Genomic DNA, 13,702 nt, shown 5'->3' on the forward strand with positions numbered 1-13,702 from the left:
AACCTACTAGTTTGGAGGAAGGATTACCTGATGCACAGCTCTTTGTTGTGCGCGTAGTGGATGGACACTTCGAAGATATAATCCACTTTCTGACAACAGGGACCACACCGAAGGAATACTCCGTTTAACTGAAGAAGGAATTGGTGGTGCGCACGGCGTATTTTTCTGTCATCGCGGGGCACCTATACAAAATGGGTAATGGTGAGATATTGCGAAGGTACATACCTAAATTTGAATGAATTTAGAGCCTCGCAGAAGCACATGGTGGTGTTGCAGGAAGATACTATGCAGGATGTGCAACCGCACAAAATATTCTTCGTGCAGGGTTGTGGTGGCCAACCCTTCACCAGGATTCAAAAGCACACTATAAGGCCTGGGATATATGTCAAAGGACCGAAAAACCATCGCGGAGGGACGAGATGTCGTTGAATCCGCAAATGACACTGTAGTCGTTCGAGAAATGGGCAATCGACTTTGTGGTACCTATCAAACCACAGGGAAAGATGGGCGCGCGCTACATCATCACCGCAGCAGAGTACCTGACACACTGGGCGAAAACGCAGCCGGTCAAAGACTGCACAGTCACTACGGCTGCGAAGTTTTTGTTTGAAAACATGTTGACTCGATTTGGCTGTCCAAAAATCTTAATGAGTGATCGCAATACACATTTCTTGAACGAAACCATCAGCACGCTCACAAAAGAGTTCCAGGTGTATCATCAGAAAAGTACACTGTATCACCCACAAGCCAATGGGACAGTAGAATCATTCAACAAAATAATGGATACTGCGCTGACCAAAGTGTGTAACGCGCAGCGAAGCGATTGGGACCTATGTGTACTTGCAGTGTTATGGGCCTACAAGACAACGTGCAAGAAACTGACGGGACAAACACTTTTTCGGTTAGTTTATGGTGTGGAAGTTGTCATGCTGATGGAATATATCATACCTAGCCTGCGCATAGCAGCGTTCACAGGGATGACGGACCGCGAAGCTCTTGAGAAAAGGCTCGCGCAATTGGAAGAACTTGAGGAGGAACGTTTCTTGGTTGGTTTTCATCCGCAGGTACAAAAGCAGCGTGAAAAGGCCTGGCACGATCGCCATATTAAATTGCGCACATTCAAGGTAAATCACTTAGTGCCGCTATATGACAGTAAGTTTGAAAAATTTTCAGGAAAATTCAAAATGCATTCTCTGGGACCATACGTGGTTAAGGAGGTCACAGATGGAGACGCGGTCCAGCTAGTCAAACTAAATGGAGAACCCTTCCTAGGCAAAGTGAACAACAACCGTTTGAAGCCCTACACGGGTGGGTCGGCTATCTGACTAGCCGGTAGAAGCATAATCTTCACACACCAAGGAGCTGGACAAAGGCGCGAGACTATAAACATATGCAGCAGATAACAGTACAGATGTATGGAAACAGTTCAGAAACAGAGGTCTCGGAATAGCAGAGGCAGCAGATTCAGCAAGCAGCAGCTCAGTGCATTGCGGACCTTAGTACAGTTCGAGAACATTTGGAGGGACTTCGCGCCAAGATCACCGCATCGACCGAGTGACTCGAGGGCGAGTCATGAAGTTTGTGTTGGGCGAGTCACGAAGTTTGTGTTGGGGGTTTGTTGGGCATGGAATCCCCCCAAGGCATGTTTTGGGGCTCAAAGCCTAAGTTTTGACCTAATCTTGTTGTAAAGACTCTGCGAATTGCCGGCACAGAGCGCGAAATGTTTGATAGAGCCATAGGTTTGTCTGCCCTAGTCTTGTAATGTAATGTCGGCCTACCCATGGTCCGCGGACCATGGGATTGTATAAATAGAGCGAGACTCTAAGTGTAAAAGATAACTAATAGAGGATAGCGAAGAAGCAGAGAGAAGAAAGAGTCTAAGTATCTAAGTGTGTCTTTAGGTCGTAGGGTAGGAGAAGGCTCTGTAGTTGAGTGCGCAAACCCCTGCAGCTCAGTGTGCAGGGTGGAGTCGAGTCTATAACTGAGGAAGAAAATAATAAAGAGAAGTTTTATCATAATTCTGTGCATCTGTTCTTGGGTTAATGCATGTTTGTTATAAATTACAAATATATTGTTTATTTATTGTGCGCACCTGTATAAATGATTTATATTGCTAAGTATAACTTAACGCATACAAGTAGGCTAAGCTAATCAACTAACAGTGGAATACTAGTAAGGACTTGGGTAATAACAGTGTTCGACCCCCGAGTAGGGTTGTGCGAAGGCAACATGTCAGGCTGCGAGGTACGGGAAAGTACGCGTAGCGACGTGCGCATAGGGTTGAACCGCAGACTACTTGAACTGATCAAACATCTTCAAGGTGCGGAAACTTGGTTCTAGCACCATCCCATACTACTTCGGGTGAGACCTTACTCTGCGCTCCACGGACTGTTGCCGAAAGGGCCAGTAGTACCGAGATTTGTTTGGCTAAATCACCTCTGAACTTGGGTCAAGCCCCAATAAGACAATGGAAGGCATCCATCGAGAAGCTTCACCGGGTGTTGGCTCAATCTCCTCTAGTTCAAGGTTCCTATCACAGGTATGTTTCTAGTTCTAATTATGTTATCCCTGCATATATCAATCATCGTCTATGTTTGCGGGTCTCTGGGGTGAAGGGAAATGTGTTAGTTGGGTGGGTATGGATGGAGATATCTCTGCATTTCGTCATGGTTGGAACAGAGTTATGTGTAGAGTCTCTTGTTTACTGTGTTCTTGTGTTAATGGTCTATAAAATTTGGTTATTGCGCATGGGTTTGTGGGGGTCTGGCCTATGGGCCTCTCAGGCTTTTGTTGTGCTCTCTACCTACAGTGCATAGGATTTTTACTTGAAACGAGTATACGTGGGCTCGGCCCTGAACCTTCAGGGTTTTGGTCAGTAGAAAATTTTGTTTGTAATTACAGGCCCGACCTTCATGGGCACAATTTCATGGTTGGGTCAGTACTATGTGAAGAGTCTTGTGTCTACTGTGTTCATGTGTTAATGGTCTATGGAATTTGGTTATGGCGCATGGTTTTGTGTGGGGTCTGGCCTATGGGCAACTCAGGGTTTTGTTACTCTCTCTACCTCTGATGCATAGGATTTTTGCTTGAAATGAATATATGTGGGCTTGGCCTGGAACCTTCAGGGTTTTGGCCAGTGGACAATTCTATTTGTAATTACATCCTGACCTTCACGGGCACAGTTGGAATAATGGATGGCTCGAGGCCTTAGTTCTCTGTTGGTCGCCTATCGACAGTAGGCTCTTGAATTGGCTCCTAATTTTCTCGACCTCTTATGCAATTTCGTTGGCAGGTGCCTAGGTCTGGAGTGACCCCCAACAACCTCTTGCTTCTAAGTATAGACTTTGTTCGGGCTTGCTTCCAGACATATAGATAGTCAATCCTCTTCCTTGTAGGTTCATCTTCAAAATGGCTAGAGTTGCCTCTGGTAAAGGAAAGAATCATCGGGGAACCCACGGCCACAGGAAACAGAGGAAAGCATCTCCTGCTCAAGCCAGTCAACCCAATTCCTCAGGGGGGACAGTGCGTGGGCGTAATTCGGCATCTCAAATTCTTAATGATGTGGCCCAGGCTTACCATTCGGACAGTTCTAACCTAGTCAAATGGCCCATTGTAGAATGGGAATAGGAAATCAAGCAAAAAGAGGAAATTCTAGAAATCGATTTGGACATGGGGCAAACTTTGGTACCAGACCCTAGAAATACTCGCAGTAGATCCACCCAATATAAGCAAATAGTCCACTTATATTGGATGATGAAGAGCCTTTTGGCTAAAGCTCTAGAGCAGTTCCCAGTAGGCATGCCTATATCATCCCATGGGTACCCAGATTATAACGAGTTTCAAAAGATCCAATTTCAATTGCAACAGCAAAATGGTTGCCTCAACCACATCGAGCAACATATCCCATGTATCCCTCACATTGAGCTGCCAGGCTCCACTGTGAAGGACCCTGCTCCTGTTGATTCAACTGAAGATGGATAGTGTGATGGTGCACCCCTTGTTGAAGTTTTTGTATGCAGCAGTTTCAAACTTTTAGGAATGTTGTCAGTTATGTTTATAGTTCTTTAGATTGCAGGAAGAACAAGGATGCTCAGAGGTATTTAGCATGGCTAGCAAGACTCGTTATCTTTTGTTTTTGGATGGCTTATCATGTTGTTAGGTGGCCAACTAACCTAGTTTCCCACTTGGAAAGTTGAGGCCACCTAATCATGTGAAATGTGGATGTAATCTACTTCTTTTTGACAAAAAAAAAATAATAAAAAGGACCTATAAAGCTTACAAAAAAATAATTATTTAGCAATTACTCAAGATATATAAACTGTGAGAGATAAAGATATCGAACCTGCAAAATATAATTATTGTATTTACACTCCATAGAACAGAGAGCAGTGTTCACAAGCTTCTTCGAGTGGGAAACCCCCTACAGAGTAGAGCTCCAATGCAATAATTGTTGAAGAATCTAGGGCAATTAGAATTAAAGTGATTCTTCTTAGCATGATAACAATTTGTGAAGTTATTTTGCAATTTTTCTTAGCTTGATCTTCTTATTATTATTAGTGTGTGTGATTACTTAATCAAACTTCTATCAAAAATAAAGAGAGAAGAACACAAGATATTTGGCTTTCTGCCAAGGCCAAAACCTTTCCCTCTTGGAGAGGAAAACCCACACAAAATTCTTCTTATAGAGATTCCAATTGACGAATACCAAAACCATGACCCTTGACCTATTCTGCCACTCCAAGACTAATACATCAATCCCTTTCTCTGTCACTGTTGAGATCATCATCATCACTGTTGCTATACTAATGTCATCACACTACTATTGCACCTTTACTGAGATCATCCTTGTTGCTTCTTCACCAAGATCATCATTGATGTACCTTCATTAAGGTCACCATTGCTGCAACACTGAGACCTTCACAACAGTACAACTGAGATCATTTACTATTGCATCTTTCTTGCACCTTGCTGCATCGAGATCATTGCTATACCATCGAGACATATGAGAGTTATATTGAGATCAAAATCATGATCCTATAATTACCATGATTACATCTATGTCAGGATCAAGACTGTGTATGAGAACGTATCACAGAGATCCTTCCTTATCACGAATATATTAATGATACAGTGGTCACCAAGTATACGACTGAGATATAAGTCATCATATGTTGCGTTTATCTAGAATGTCAAGACAAAGTGTGCACTAATATGATTACAGCTGTAACTGTGAGTATGTCGAGAGGGTATAACAAATATGTGCTACTATGTGATCATCGTGATCCTCTCCATTGAAATTGTAGGATTTTCGAGACCATAATAATTATGTCGAGACTATTGTGATCACCGAGATATATTACAACTGCATTATGTCGTGACTTCAATACAATGAGATCATTATCCTCGAGAAGGAGACAGAGTATCACCGAGACAAAGCACCGAGATCATATTTGCGTGGAGACTGTTATACCCATCGTAGAATCCTTTATCTTCATCATAGCACTGTGATTGACCAAGATTGTGAGGAGGTCGGAATGTTATCTCTGTGGTGCCCATCCGAAACACATAGATACTTGTCCGAAGTTCTACACCTTATACCCATCCGAGGATGTAGACAAATCCAAGATTATCTTCTACCTTTTGTAATGACCTCGACGGGGTATTTATAGTGATTTGTCTCCATATTTGAGTCGACTTCACAAATGAACTATTGTGTCTTTTAAATAAGTCGTCGTGACATTTGTATATGTATTTTTTGAGGCCGACAAGATGACCTCCTTATTGCTTTTCTTGCAAACTACTTTGTGGTTGCTTTGGAGGATTGAGCTTGGTCTTGGAGGGCTGCTCTAGGCTTAAATACATTTTACATAGGCTCATGAAGAGCTCCTTCATACATGACTTGACTCTTTGACATTATGACAAATCCTAAAGACATCAAGAAGAAGCCTTTGACCTATGACACTTCTTGCTCATGAAACCCATGCAGCAAGGCATAAAAAAAAATGTATTTTCTTTCATTACATCATTTACATTAGTCATAATTACAAGTCATTATGAAGACTAAACCTAGTTACACTTTTCTTCAACACTCCCTCTTAACTAGGGAGGTATTCATTATGGTACTTGGTCATTCTCAATCTGAAGAAATTCTCATAAGAAGAATCAGATTTGCAATCATCTGTTATAGCATCATTTCAACCAACATTGTTTTCATATAGCAAGGCCTTCACTAACATCTCTATCTCTCACTTAGATCAGAGCACAATGTTGGAGAGACCAATAAATGATAGACACACATCATCATTGTCTTTCTTAGGGTCATACCCACCTGGGTGTTCTCCGAGTATGCCCTACTAGGACTATTCTCATCTTGGGTTCCCAGCCCTCAAGAATATTGGTCCTCTTGCCCACTCTTGTTTTGGATGCCCTACCACATCCTCAACGAGTGTCGGATGTCAAATGATTACACAATCCTCCATTCTTTCTTCCAAACTGAAGACAAGAATGTCATGTCTAACTCTCCCTCTTAACCAAGGATGAGTTCCAAGTTTCTCTTTACTCAGATGTTCCTTTAGTCATAGGAGCCTTCTAGAGCTCCCTCTGAAACAGGGACTCTATCATTAGTACTTTGTATGGTCTTCTAGTTGAATGATGATCCAAGACCTCGATGTCATCAATTTCTTCATATGTATGGTTCAGCCATCCATCACTTTCCTCCATCATGTCATTCCTTATTTCCCAGAAAGTATCCTCCTTGGCTTTACATTTGGGGCTTCCTTCATAGGGCCATCTATCTTCACTTTTCCATCAATGGTGATTGCTCTAGATCACAAGGTACATAGTTGCGACATCCTTCACAACTCTCCTTACCTTGGCCCTGCACACATACCCAGACTTTCTCTAAGAGGTCAGAAACCAAAAACAAATCACATATTACCTTTTTGGTGATGGCCTTTTCCAGTGACATCTTCTTGTAGGTATCAACACCTTGCATACATGTTGACACATCTCCCAAAGATATATGTTGTCAAGGGTCTTCATATTTTCAGACTTCCATCAGAGTCTTCATATCTTTCCAAGAGATTTCCTAGTTAAATCTTCATGATCCTTTGGATGTTGATTGCCTTCATCATGGTTGCATATTTCACAATCTCTTCCATCCTCACACCTTCCATTCCCAAGAGCTTTCAATCAGAGTTTCTTAAATGTAGTCAGCCACCTTATACTTCATGTGAAGACATATTATGTTGATTTCATCTAGTGTGACTTAAGCCTTCCTGCATCCTTTCAGAGGAGGAGATCCTTTTTCTCTTGATCATGCTTGATCCATGTTACTTGCAACCATATGACATGACATTACAATATTAAACACAAGCATACATACCTCATTTTACCTTTAGGTCATCTAGGCTCCTTCCAGTGGCTTCCCTGATTGAAAATATCTTCAATCCCTTGATATGCTTCATTTCTCATGCCATCAGACCTTCATTTCATGAATTCCATAAGTTGGATTTCCTGATGAAACACGTGTTGCCTTCCCAGATTAGTGGATCCTCCGCTGAGGTTTCTAACAAAGAATCTTGAGGATCTTGCATGTCTCCATTTGGCAAATGTTTCCCTTTTGATTTCTTGTCCTTTCCTTTGATATCCAATGAGATTCCCAAGAGCAATGTCCTTCATGTTCCATTGCCATGGATTTTGTCCTTCATGATTCCCATGGTGATATTACGAGCTCTTGTTTCCATGATGCCACGATGCATCTTATCATCATGATCATATCTGCAGGAGATTTGGATATTGTGATAGGACCCCTTTGTGAGGGACACCATCTCACTCATAGTAGAGGTCTGCTACTCCCTCTTTCCTTGGCCTTTTTCTTCAACGTCCTCCATCCTTCCGGCGATATAAGCTTCTTTCCATTGCCTTGAAAATTTCCATTGCCTTTCTGCAAATGTTTAAGTCTTTTGAACCTTCAACACTTTTTTCCATAAATTGTCCTTCTTCCATCTTGCATAGACACCACAAGTTGTTAAATGAGGAAACTTCCTTGTCCCAAGGACACCTTCCATCTTGCTTATTAAGAACATAGATGATTATCTTCTTATCATCTTTCTCAGGTCTCCCAATTAAGATCTCATGAAGATATTTCTTCATTCTTTAATACCTTCAATCAGGTTTAAGTGATATGACCTTCTTCACTGTATTTCAGAGAGTATATCTCCTAGTATTTCATATATTTATTTTCAGTCTCCTTTATTGCTACATAGGGATGAAAGGATGATGTCGGGTTACCCTCGCTTACCTGCACGGTATGCATGTAAAATGCATCCACACATCTGTCCCAGGTATTAACCTCACAAAGGAGTCAAATATTCCATTTCTAATGGTTAAGGCCCTCTTTTAGTCTCATGCGGAATGATTCATAGACTTACCAAAGTCTACACATTAACCCACCTTTTCCTTTTGAAAGGAAATTAATCACTCTGCTTTAAACCTTCTATTGGGACTTTTAAACTCCTTAAGTCTGCATATATAACCTTTTCCCTCTTATCTTTGGTTATATATGGTTAATACATAAAACTTAGCCATCGCGCTATTTTCGTTATAAAACCATTTACAAAGGAAAACATACGCAAACACACCTTTTTTCCTCTCGGTACGGCCTCTGCGCATTTCCTAAGACTACCTTTATCACAATCGGGCATCACTCCCTTCGCGGGTCATACATACATATATGCCTCACCACCTCTCCGACTCCGATCTGCGACTATCGAAATCGTTAACATCACTTTTGTATTAAAAGACTCAGGAAACACATATATCAAAATTATACAGGAACAAGAGAAATATAAAGGAAAACTCCGCCGGAACACATAGGCCGAAACTCAAAAACATTACACCCACGACTAGAATTATCGTCGGGTCCGCCTCCTTCGAGCCTTTCCGCTATAACTTCCGATCTCCACCTTCTCCGATCGTCGATCTACCCGATCTCCGATTAGCCTCATCGCTTCTCGGCGATGTCGCAATATCGCTATCGGTTATCGCTTGATCTTTGACTCTTCCACTTTAAACTCCGATACAACATATATTTCGGACCCGATGGGTTTTAGGCCATATTCGATAGGGTTTTGGGTTTGGCTATACATCGCATGTCGCAATCGCTTCCTTCCTTTGAAGGATTGCGATGCGATCCTGATTTCCCCACTCTTGCGATTTAATCATGGTCGTTGGTCTTATCAATCCGACGACTACTGTGAATGGATACTTCACTTATCCGTTCTTCTACTTAACTTAATTTTTACGCCATTTTCAGTGGTTGCGATAGTTCCCGGGTTTCTTCAAAGGTTCTTCATCCTTCACTATTTTCGTTGCGCCACTCTAATCTGAGCTTAACTCTGCATGCTCCTTTGATCACTGTCCTCTTGGATCCTTCGAATGGATTCAATGCTCCATTACGATTTCTCCGAATCGTTCCTCTCCTCGGCGTATTTCTTCAAACTCTACGTTCTGCTTCCACTGCTCAACTTCCTTTGAGCTGAACTCCTCAGCAAATTCTTGCTTCGCAACTTCTCTCCAAAGCTTCACTCTGTTTCCTTAATTGGATTCAATGACCCATTATGACCCCTCTGAATCATTCTGCTCTTTTACGCGTTCCTCTGAACTCTGTCTACAAACCTGTTACAGAATCTACGAATTCACAACTAATTCATTCATGAAATACTCGTTCCACACGCTAACACAGTCAAGAATAAATCTCTGTATATATAAATATAAACACATGATTACATTCGAGACTCTGTGTCTCGCACAGGCCTGATCCTCAACTATTCGTGGCCTCCTTCTCTACTTTGTCTGTAGGCTTACATTTATCCCAGAAAGGTTCGTTGAATTAATCCTAGTTCGACTCCTAAATCTACTGAACTGACTCCTAAATCCTCTATCCTCTATGTCCACTTCTAATCTCCATTTAATTCCTAAGAGATCTCCTTAGTTCCTTGAATCATGGAACTTCTTAAAGAGTCTTAATTGACTTTAGACTCTTTTATCATTATTGCCCACTCATGTTCTCATTTATTCAAGAGCATTTACAACTTCCTCTCATTATCTAATTAATTCCTTAAAGGCCTAAATATTACATTAATTTGAGACTTAGGAAACTAACTTCTCTAAAACATGACCCCCTATGTCTACTTAATTACAATGATTTTCTCTTGGGTTGAATGCTCCTGCATCAGACTCCCAAAGTAGAAAATATTCATGATCTCCTGATCATGTGTCTTCTGATCTTTGTCTTCCTAGATCCCATACTTTGTTTTGTAACTGCCCAAATGTCTTGTTCCTTTGCTGCTACTGCACTTCTGCTGTCTTTTGTTCCATCTTCTTCTTCTTGTCAATTGGGTTCAAACTCTGATTGATCATTTTCTTGTTGTTACCATTTTCCTCCATTTGGCCTGCTTCATCATCAGCTGCCACATTTCTTCAATCTCAGTGTCCAACATATTCTTGGACTAGTCTATACTCTACCACTTACTTCTTTATTTCAGGTTGTTGTTGTTGTCCACCAACTCTTCAAATTGTTGTTGGTTACTTTCCCTTTGTAATTGTTGGTTTACTTTCTCTTCTTCTTTTGCTCTTGTTCAAACTTTTGCTTTGCTTGCTACCTCCCTATCATCCTTACCCTCTTGCACTGAATCATGATTTTCTAGCATTCTCTCTAGCAATTTAGCATTTTTGTTCCATGGATTAAGTTCTTCCACAGAATCTTCTTCTTCCATAACAGAATTTAGATTCTGCGTGTCTTCTTCCTCTTTTATGACAATATCAGCAAATTGTCCTTCTTTACATGTTTCACCTGCAAACATACACAAATTGTCATATTTAAAACCATGTGACCTTTTTGCCTCACTTGAAGTTTCAGTGTTCAAGTCTTCATCTTCACTTTCTCCCAAAATTTCTCCCTGTTCTGGTTCACAAATGGACTCTTCCATTTCCAACTCGGCGTCTTTGAGTTTTTCCATCAGCCACTTTACTTGCTTTTGTTGTAGCCTTCTCTACATCTCATGCCATTCCACTAGCTTCTTCCTCAAGATCCAACCTAGTCTCTGGTTTTCCTCTAGTATTCTTCTTAATGCATCGAGTTGTTCTTTTAACTCGACAATCTCTTTGTCAATTTCCTCTTGACTCATCCTCTTGCCATTTGCCTTGGCATCCTCTTTCTTCATCTTTCTTCTGCTGTGGTCTTCCTCAGAACCTCTGCTATGACTATCAGTAGCCATCTTTTTTTCCTCTACCTTCATGAGCTCCTTACTCATCTGTAACAAGCCTCTGCAACAACTAGTCCTCCTCATTGCAATCTTACCTCACTAAGCTCTCCTCACTCAGTCTTTTGGTAAGCACGGGTCCTCTGTCTGGAACCTCCTCTTGAGCAACACCTTTGCTCCTTCTAGGCTTCTGCAATCTCTCACTCTCTCTTGAGAACACTTCAACTGTCCTCTCTCTGTCCAACCTCTTGTTGGATTCTTCAGGTTCACTGCCACTTCTCCTTCAGAGTGTTTTCCTTATTCTACATTCAAGAACACTTCTGGTTCTCCTCTCACAGCTTCTCTTGTTGTCCTTTACTGAGATGCTTTATCTGCAACCACAATCTTCGATTTCAATTTGAAACAAAACACACTATCTTACCTCCAAGATCTATGTATGATCTTGTTCTCCCATTCTTATGTACTTTGAATGGATTGTCCTTTGTCTCTTGCATCTACAAGTTCTGCTACACATCCCCTCTGTGTGCCTTCTTTCTGTCAGATTAGAATATGATCCTTCCTTGCCTGCATAAACATCTTAACACATACTATGTTCTTAATTCTTTCACATAGAATTTCTCTGTTTCGTTTAACCCCAACTATTTTAATTATAACTTCGGCTCTGATACCAAATGATGTTGGGTTACCGCGCTTACACCCACAGTATGCATGTAAAATGCATCTACACATCTGTCCCAAGTATTTAACTCACAAAGGAGTCAAATCTTCCATCTCTAATGGTTAAGGCCCTCTTTTAGTCTCATGCGGAATGATTCATAGACTTACCAAAGTCTACACATTAACCCACCTTTTCCTTTTGAAAGGAAATTAATCACCCCGCTTTAAATCTTCTATCGGGACTTTTAAACTCCTTGAGTTCGCATATATAACCTTTTCCCTCTTACCTTTGGTTATATATGGTTAATACATAAAACTTACCCATCGGCGCTATTTTCCTTATAAAACCATTTACAATGGAAAACATACACAAACACACCTTTTCTTCCTCTCGATATGACCTCTGCACATTTCCCGAGACTACCTTTATCGCAATCAGGCATCGCTTCCTTCGTGGGTTATACATATATATATGCCTCACCACCTCTCTAACTTCGATCTGCGACTATCGGAATCATTAACATCACTTTCGCATTAAAAGACTCGGCAACACATATATCGGAATTACACGGGAACAAGAGAAATATAAAGGAAAACTCAGTCGGAACACATAGGTCGGAACTCAAAAACATTACACCCGCGACTATAATTATCGTTGGGTCCGCCTCCTTCGAGCCTTTCCTCTATAACTTTCAATCTCTGCCTTCTCCGATCATTGATCTATCCGATCTCCAATTGGCCTCATCGATTCTCGGCGATGTCGCAATATCGCTATCAGTTATCGCTTAATCTTTGACTCTTCCACTTTAAACTCCGATCCGACATATATTTCGAACCCGATAGGTTTAGGCCATATTCAATAAGGTTTCGGGTCCGGCTATACATCGCATGTCGCAATCGCTTCCTTCCTTTGAAGGATTGCGATGCGATCCCGATTTCCCCACTCTTGCGATTTAATCCTGGTCGTTGGTCTTCTCAATCCGACAGCTACTGTGCATGGATACTTCACTTATCCGTTCTTCTACTTAACTTAATTTTTACATCATTTTCAGTGGTTGTGATAGTTTCCGGGTTTCTTCAAAGGTTCTTCATCCTTCATTGTTTCCGCTGCGCCACTCTGATCTAAGCTTAACTCTGCATGCTCCTTTGATCACTGTCCTCTTGAATCCTTCGAATGGATTCAATGCTCCATTACGATTTCTCCGAATCGTTCCTCTTCTCGGCGCATTTCTTCAAACTCTACTTTCTGCTTCCACTGCTCAACTTCCTCTGAGCTGAACTCCTCAGCAAATTCTTGCTTCGCAACTTCTCTCCAAAGCTTCACTCTATTTCCTTAATTGGATTCAATGACCCATTATGACCCCTATGAATCATTCTGCTCTTCTGCGCGTTCCTCTGAACTCTGTCTGCAAACCTGTTACAGAACCTATGAATTCACAAGTAATTCATTCATGAAATACTCGTTCCACACGCTAACACAGTTAGGAATAAATCTCTGTATATATAAATATAAACACACGATTACATTCGAGACTCTGTGTCTCGCACAGGCCTGATCCTCAACTATTCGTGGCCTCCTTCTCTACTTTGCCCGTAGGCTTACATTTATCCCAGAAAGGTTCGTTGAATTAATCCTGGTTCGACTCCTAAATCTACTAAACTGACTCCTAAATCTTTCATCTTCTACGTCCATTTCTAATCTCCATTTAATTCCTAAGAGCTCTCCTTAGTTCCTCGAATCATGGAACTGCTTAAAGAGTCCTAATTGACTTTAGACTCTT

This window comes from Pinus tabuliformis, chromosome 4_2 (assembly GCF_031772625.1).
Source record: "Pinus tabuliformis cultivar Carrire ecotype Pingquan chromosome 4_2, CPIR1, whole genome shotgun sequence".
Lineage (NCBI taxonomy): Eukaryota > Viridiplantae > Streptophyta > Pinopsida > Pinales > Pinaceae > Pinus > Pinus tabuliformis.